The following is a 7,642-nucleotide window of genomic DNA, read 5'->3' on the forward strand; positions in this document are numbered from 1 at the left end:
TCTTTTCTGTTTGTTTTGGAAGCACACCTCCCAGCCCAGTCAGGGCCTGATGGAAGACCATTCAGCATCCTCCTGGCCATGCCAAATTCTGTCACCATGTCCTTTACCATACCTTCACCTGACCGCTTGTTCTTCTGGGCCTTGGACAGCTCTCTGCAGCTCTGAATCCCCTTTCCCCATGTGTGAAGCTGTATCTGACATCGCCTCACAGAACTGCATTCTGTGGCCTGGCCTGGCATCTGCTGCAACTGTCTAGACTACTGAGTCCTTCTGAGTTCGACCCTCACCATCACCTCCACAAAATGGACCACTCAAGCCCTGTCCTGGCTCTGCTTAGCCCACTAACTCCCTACATCCTCACTGGAAGTCTTAAACAGACACTTACGTAGCACTTACATTCACATACTTGAATCAGGCACTGTCCTTGGCATTTTACACACAGTAATTCACTTGTAATAACCCTATGAATCCTATTATTATTCCCTTTTTACAAATGCAGAAACTGAAGCAAAGAGAAGATAAGCAAATTGCCTGGGGTCACACAACCATAAGTGGTGTGAGCCAGGGAGTGCATCCTATCACTTCTTAACAACCACCTCAGGCTGCCTTTGGGATTTGCTTGGCCCAAAGGGAACTGTGTCCAGGTCCTTCTCCCTCCCAGTCTTAACACATGCCACTCACCTGCCCCCCATACACACACACACACAAACACACACACACACTTTAATGCAAGTCACCAGGAGGCATTATTGCAATTTTTGAGTCTTTTAATCTAAGCATACACTTTTAGGCTGAAACATAAAACTTGGCAATAAGGATATTATTATATCCATCTCTCAGCTTCATCCAATTTGCTGTCATCTCTCTTCCTCATATTCTTGATTGATGGACTGATACACCATCGAGAAATTGCTAAATTGAAGCAAAATGAGATCAAGGTGGAATTAATCTTGCAGCCAATTGCTACATAACTCTTGTTTCTCATGAGATGAGAATCACAAAGATAAACCAGGAGGATGGTTGTATATGGCCACAGACCAAAACCAAAATGCTCAAGTTTTGATTTATCTTGTTTTGGGAGAGAAATTATTAGGAGGGGCAAACATTTGTAAATAATACAGTGATCACTGTTTGTGGTTGGGAATCTAGAATAGTAATATGTGGCAGCATTATAATGGAAAATCCCCTGCTAATTCATCACAGATTATATTTGAAGTTCCCTCAAATCACTGAATCCAAAGCCATACCATGTCTTTCCATAATTCCCTGCATTGAAGATCTTTGCAAGATGCCACAATTCTGAATTTCCCAAACCACAAAGCAATTTCAATTCTTCCTCTCGACCCCCAACCTTAAAATGAATCTCAAGAGAAGGCTTCCAGCCTAACAGTGTGGACAGGCAACCCCTGTCCTCTGGTGAGAGAGGAAACACTGAGCAGTTTCAGGGAACTGGTAAAAGCTTGGTCCCAGGGATAATTGTCATCTGAGGGACTAGCTGTAAAAAAAAGGGAAGGAATCCAGGTGAAATGAAAATGTCAAATGAGTAAAGGGAGAAGGAAGGAGGGCAGGTATAGGCAGATGCAGTAATGAATTACAGGAAGGATTGATCAGCTACTCAGCAATGACTTATCTCCTAGGTAAGTGCTGTTAATATTTGCCTTAAACCGATTTAGAAACTGAGGCACAGGGAAAAGTGGATGCAAGATCACTCAGCATAAGGCAGAGATAGAAAGTAAAGAAAGAGCTACTTTGATACCCTGCTCTGTGGGATGACTTCTGACACTACTGTTTCAAGGGTTGTTCTGGATGTTGTAGCTGATTCTCCAGGATACATAACAGAGCAGATGTATAGATGTAGAGACCCTTATGGCATAGTTATTATTTGCAGATGCTATAACTGAATTTTTAGAAATCCTGAAAAATCACACTTTTAGAATACCAAAATAGGGTAATGTTGCTAGATATAAAACAAATACTCCAAAACTAAATGGCTTTCTAAGGATAAGCATTCATTCAAAAAAGATGATGAGATAATATATGAATCATATAAGTGAAAAAAAAAGAATTACTTTAAGAACAAATGTGCAAAAGCAAAACATAAACACCACAAAATTTGCCTGAAGATCATAAAATTTTAGTAATTAGAAGACATATCCTGTGGGATACAGGATTACTGATTATGGCACAATGTCAGTTTTTCTCAAATGAATGTATCAGTTGAATAACTTTAATCAAAATCTTGATTGGATTTCTTTTGACAATGTTAGAGAAATTTTTCTGAAAAGATAACCAGGCCAAAATACACAGGTCTTAAAAACAAAACAAACAAACAAACAAAAAAAACAAAACAGGGAGAGGCTCCTCCTAGCAGCTACAAAATGCAACACATAACAGTAGCTCCTATTTGTAACCCATCTGTAATAAATACTATTCCCTGTGTTTCCTAAGCTGCCACATTTCCCTTCATCCAACAACCTTATGTAGGGGACCACAAGTACTCCCTTTTAGCAGAGGCCAGAGAGTTCGTATGGCAGTTCACAAAGTCACTCAGTTGATGGCAGGTTTTTGCACAGCATCATCTAATTCAGTACCCCCCTGCTTAATTGCCATGCTTTGAGCTATAAAAAGCCAAACCAGGTGGCATCAGTGCCCAATCAACAGTGGGCCAATGGACCAGAAATGGCTACCCTGGATTAACTGCATTAAAAGAACCACTGCCAGTCAAAGAATATGATCTTCTCTAAAGATTGGTGCTGAACATTATTTGCCTATTTTAGAAAAATAAAATATCCTTACATCATGTGACCTACTAAAACAAATTCTAACCAGATTAAGGAGCAAAATGGGACAAAAATGAAAACAAGTACAAAAGAATTTACAATACAGAAAAATATGTGAAAGTCTAGCTGCTTTCATGTGGGAGAAACACTTTCTATGAAAGAAATCACAAGAGAAAATTAATAAGATTTAACAACCTGAAATGTCAAAAATATCTTAACCAAATAAATTGGTTAAAATTGCAATCAAATGTATATGCTGAATGTGGAAAGTGCTTACATTTTGTGAAGGAAGCCTAATAATATGTATCAAGCTGATCAAAAATTCTTGTCCTGTGATTCCTTAATTCTTTTTTTTAATTTTTTTAACGTTTATTTATTTTTGAGACAGAGAGAGACAGAGCATGAACAGGGGAGGGGCAGAGAGAGAGGGAGACACAGAAGCAGAAGCAGGCTCCAGGCTCTGAGCCGTCAGCCCAGAGCCCGACGCGGGGCTCGAACTCACGGACCGCGAGATCGTGACCTGAGCCGAAGTCGGACGCTTAACCGACTGAGCCACCCAGGCGCCCCCTCCTTAATTCTTATTCAGACTTTATTCCAAGGGAAACCATCGGTAATGAGGCCAAAGATGAAAGGTTATGCCCAGCATCAAACTTGCTAATAGCAAAAGGTGTTAAACAATCTAACTGGAGAAACAAATTCAATAGGAAAAGGAATTAAGTAATTCCGGTGCATCTCTGTGATACATATTTTTCCATTAGCATAATACTTTAAAAGATCATGTAATAACTTGGGAAGCTCCTGAGGACAAAATTTTAAGAGTATATGTATATCGAGAAGAGAGAAATATGTCAGATTATGCACTAAATCTTCAAAGATGATGATGGGAGGTGGTGAGAATTACTAGAAAGTCTTACTTTTTTTAAAAGTTCTTATTTAAATTCCAGTTCGTTAACAGTGTAACGTTAGTTTCAGGTGTACAGTTTAATGATTCAACACCACCCCACAACACCCGGTGCTCATCATGACAGGTGCACTTCTTAATCTCCATCACCTATTTCACTCATCTCCCCAACCATCTCCCGTATGGGAACTATCAGTTTGTTCTCTCAGAGTCTATTACTTGGTTTGCCTCTCTTTCTCTCATCCCTCTTCTCATTTTTTTTCATTAAATTCCACATGTGAGTGAAATCATATGGTATTTGTCTTTTTCTGACTAACTTATTTCACTCAGCATAATATTCTGTAGCTCCATCAATGTCATTGCAAATGGCAAGGTTTCATTATTTTTTATGGCTTAATAATATTTGATTACACACACATACACACACACACGCATGCACATACATACCACATCTTTATCCATTCATCTGTGGATGGATGGACACTAGCACTGTTCCCCTAATTTGACTATTGTAGATAATACTGCCATGAATATTAGGCGCATGTACCCCTTTAAATCTGTATTTTTGCATTTTTTGGGTAAATACTGCGTAGTGCAATTGCCGGATTATAGGGTAGTTCAATTTTTAACTTTTTGAGGAAACTCCACACTGTTTTTCAGACTACTGCAGTGGCTGCACTCATTTGCATTCCCACCAGCAGTGCAAGAGGGTTCCCCTTTCTCCACCCCCTCACTAACACCTATTGTAGAAAGTCTTACTTTTATGTTTTTTTAAAATTTCTGCAATATTTTACTTTTGTATACTAAAAATAATCCACATCTGTAATTGGAAAGGAAAAGAAATTTAATACTGAAACACTAGATTCACAATTACATATCAAATATGATCATAAATTTTGGTTATTTTTTTAATGTTTAGTTATTTTTGAGAGAGAGAGAGAGACAGAGCGTGAGTGGGAGAGGAGCAGAGAGAGAGGGAGACACAGAATTGGAAGCAGGCTCCAGGCTCTGAGCTGTCAGCAAAGAGCCTGGTGCAGGGCTTGAACTCATGAACCATGAGATCATGACCTGAGGCAAAGCCAGACACACAATCAACTGAGCCACACAGGATCCCCGGTTATCTGTTTATACATAGATGTGAATATATTTTCAAAAATCATAGTAATAATCAGAAGTGAAGCATAATAGGTGATAGGTAACTTTCTCTTTTTTACTAATTTTTATACTTTTCAAAATCTAACATGTATTATCTCATTGTTTTAATAAGAAAAAATAAACAATGAGCTAATGTAAATACAAATCTTAAAATTGTTCAGCTTTTTGGGTTTCTGCAAGCAGATTTTTGTGAATTGCTTTACAGCATGTGTGAACAAGACATTTCATGGTTTAAATTACACAAAAGCCATCACATTTTCCTTTGTAAGTGCGTTATCTAAATTTTCAGGTGTAGGTGACTGTAGTGCAAGTGAGGAGGAAAAGGCCCCTTTCCCCAGCATCATATTGTGCAGCAACAGCAGAAGGTTGGTAATTTGGGAGCCAGGTGGGCAGAGCAGAGATCACCCTGGCTGCCAGGGACCTTCACAGCTCAGAAGGGCATAAGCAAGTGAATGTGGGACTGGATATTATGAGACTTTGACCCCTCAGAGAATAAGGAGATTTTCCCCTTCTCCTGCACTAGAGATAAGTCAGCACTGCTGGCTGCATCAGATCTGCAGGTGAGACAGATTTGATCACCAATGGGATGGGAAGCCCCTTGGTGAACTGTTTCACATTAATGTTCATACTTGGAAAGATAATTTTCTGCTGCTAACCGCTGCAAGTTCTCTACATCTCAGCTGAAGTCTGACAGAGTAAAATGAGAGAGGCCCATGGAACTCTGTAAACAGAAAAGTGCAATGAAAATAGGAGTCACTGTTCAGAAAAAGACGGGGATGTCAATTTTCCCGGCACTTGTCTCTCAGTGTATCAGCATCCCTTTCCCTGCAGAACATGCTTTCCTACCTCCTCACACCCTAGTCTCTTTTTTACCGACATTTCTTTTCACACCATGCTAATTCATGCTTTGTGTGCTTTTTTTCATCCTGCTGTGTGGCTGACAAACCTCAAAGTCGGTAGGTGGTCATGGAATTGTGCCCCAAATCCTGTAAGGGAAGTAGGTGCAGAGTTGACATGACTCAGGACAGAATCTTTCAGCACCAGTTCTGGGAGCTTCCAGATTGCAGAATGCACGTCCTATCGGCTGCTGAACCCACAAGGGTGCCTCATTTGGGCCCCAGGCGGGTGCATAGGCCAGACAGCACCTGTGTTCCATGAGGTGGGCTTCCTCCCATACCCACAATCAACTGAGCCATGTCCGCAGGCTTGGCAGCCTAAACAGGGCAGGATGTTTCCAAACATAACCTGCTATTGAAGAAATCAGTTTTATTCTGTCTATACATTCTGTCATTGGCAGCCAGCCTCTCTGACTTCAGCTGATACACCACTGTGGCAGGAAGCCAGGCCAGGCTCGGCCAGCTCAAAAGTCTGGCTGAGGTGTCTGTGCCTCTTAAACACCACCAGGAAGGAGCTGTTCTGTGGGATTGCTCTTTTGTTAGTTGATAGAACAAACATTTTGTTTTCTAGCATGATTTGGGTACCAATTCCAAGGTACAGATGTGTATTTTTAGATCCTCTCATGTGACACTTGAATCCTTGTCATATGAGTCCATTTTCTTTTCTTACAACCACTGGTGAAATATTTTGCTCACAAAGCACTAAAATCTGATGCAACCTGTCCAGTGGACAAATTGGACGACGAGGATGGGATTCGAACCCATGCGTGCAGAGCACAATGGATTAGCAGTCCATCGCCTTAACCACTCGGCCACCTCGTCACATGCATTTGCCTTTTCTTTAATACATGACTTAAAGAATAGACAGAAGAGCTATTTATTACTCCAGTCCCAGGAGAATAGAAGTCAGTGGTTGATCCGGGGACATAAAAGATTGAACAGCAAATTATTTAGACAGGATGTTCCTCTCAATACACAGAGTATTTCAAGTGCTTTTACCCTTTTGTAAATCTGTTCAGCATGCCTGTAAAAGTAATAGAGGGTATAAGCCTTTTTGCTTTCCATGGAAAACGCAGGAAAAGTTAAAGGGAGAGAGGAATGGAGAATCACTGACTTTGGCACAGCTGAAAATAGCTGTCCTCTGGGGTGATTTTCTCAAACTTTTCTGCAATATGGGGGGAGGGGTGTGCTTTTAAATATCCCCAGGCCCAGGTCACACCCGAGACCACTGAAGTCACAACTTCAGTAATTTGAACTTGTAGACAGCCGCAATGGGTGGTCAAGTCTGAGAACTATCATTCTGTTAACCTTTCAGGGGACTGATCTCTCTTTATACTTGAGTGTTTGGAGGATATGACACCTCACATTGGCATCTGGTTTGGGGCTTGGAGGAAGAGTGAGAAGCTGGTGGTGGAGAAGAGAAGGATTCCGTGGCAGCTCAGCAGGTACAGCAGCATGGGCACCCCCGTGATGCTTTGTCTTGTAATCCAGCAACTCCAGAGTGTGCACACACCACTTTGGAGCCCCTCATGGCTCTGCTCACATCAGAGCAGATGTGTGGGAAGTCTCTGAGCTGCTGCTGGTGCCTAGGGATATGGGCCATATTTGATCACTTCTGCCTCATCCACCCATCCCTGTTCCCTAGAGATTGCTATGGGGAACAAGGACTGCATCTTTGCTCTGGATCCTAAAACATATCTGATGTTTTTTAAAAATATTTTTAAGGGAGTTGGTAGATAAATTAATTGAGTGATATAAATACTCACCTGGCTTGTTATCAATTCATTTCAATTCAGTATATATTATTAAATTTCTTTGATGAACCTGACCCCCTGGTGTAGACTCAGGTTTTTTTTTTTGTTTTTTGTTTTTTGTTTTTTTGTTTTTTTTTAAGTAGGCTCCACACCCAG

The 7,642-nt window shown here is 40.8% G+C and overlaps 1 non-coding gene across 1 annotated transcript; it reads right to left on the reverse strand.

Annotated features, from left to right (window-relative positions):
- Positions 1-6,472: 6,472 nt before the first annotated feature.
- Positions 6,473-6,554, reverse strand: TRNAS-GCU (transfer RNA serine (anticodon GCU)). Its single transcript has one exon. It is a non-coding gene; the product is annotated as a tRNA-Ser (tRNA).
- Positions 6,555-7,642: the final 1,088 nt, after the last annotated feature.

This window comes from Panthera uncia (genome assembly GCF_023721935.1).
Source record: "Panthera uncia isolate 11264 chromosome A3 unlocalized genomic scaffold, Puncia_PCG_1.0 HiC_scaffold_11, whole genome shotgun sequence".
Classification (NCBI taxonomy): domain Eukaryota; kingdom Metazoa; phylum Chordata; class Mammalia; order Carnivora; family Felidae; genus Panthera; species Panthera uncia.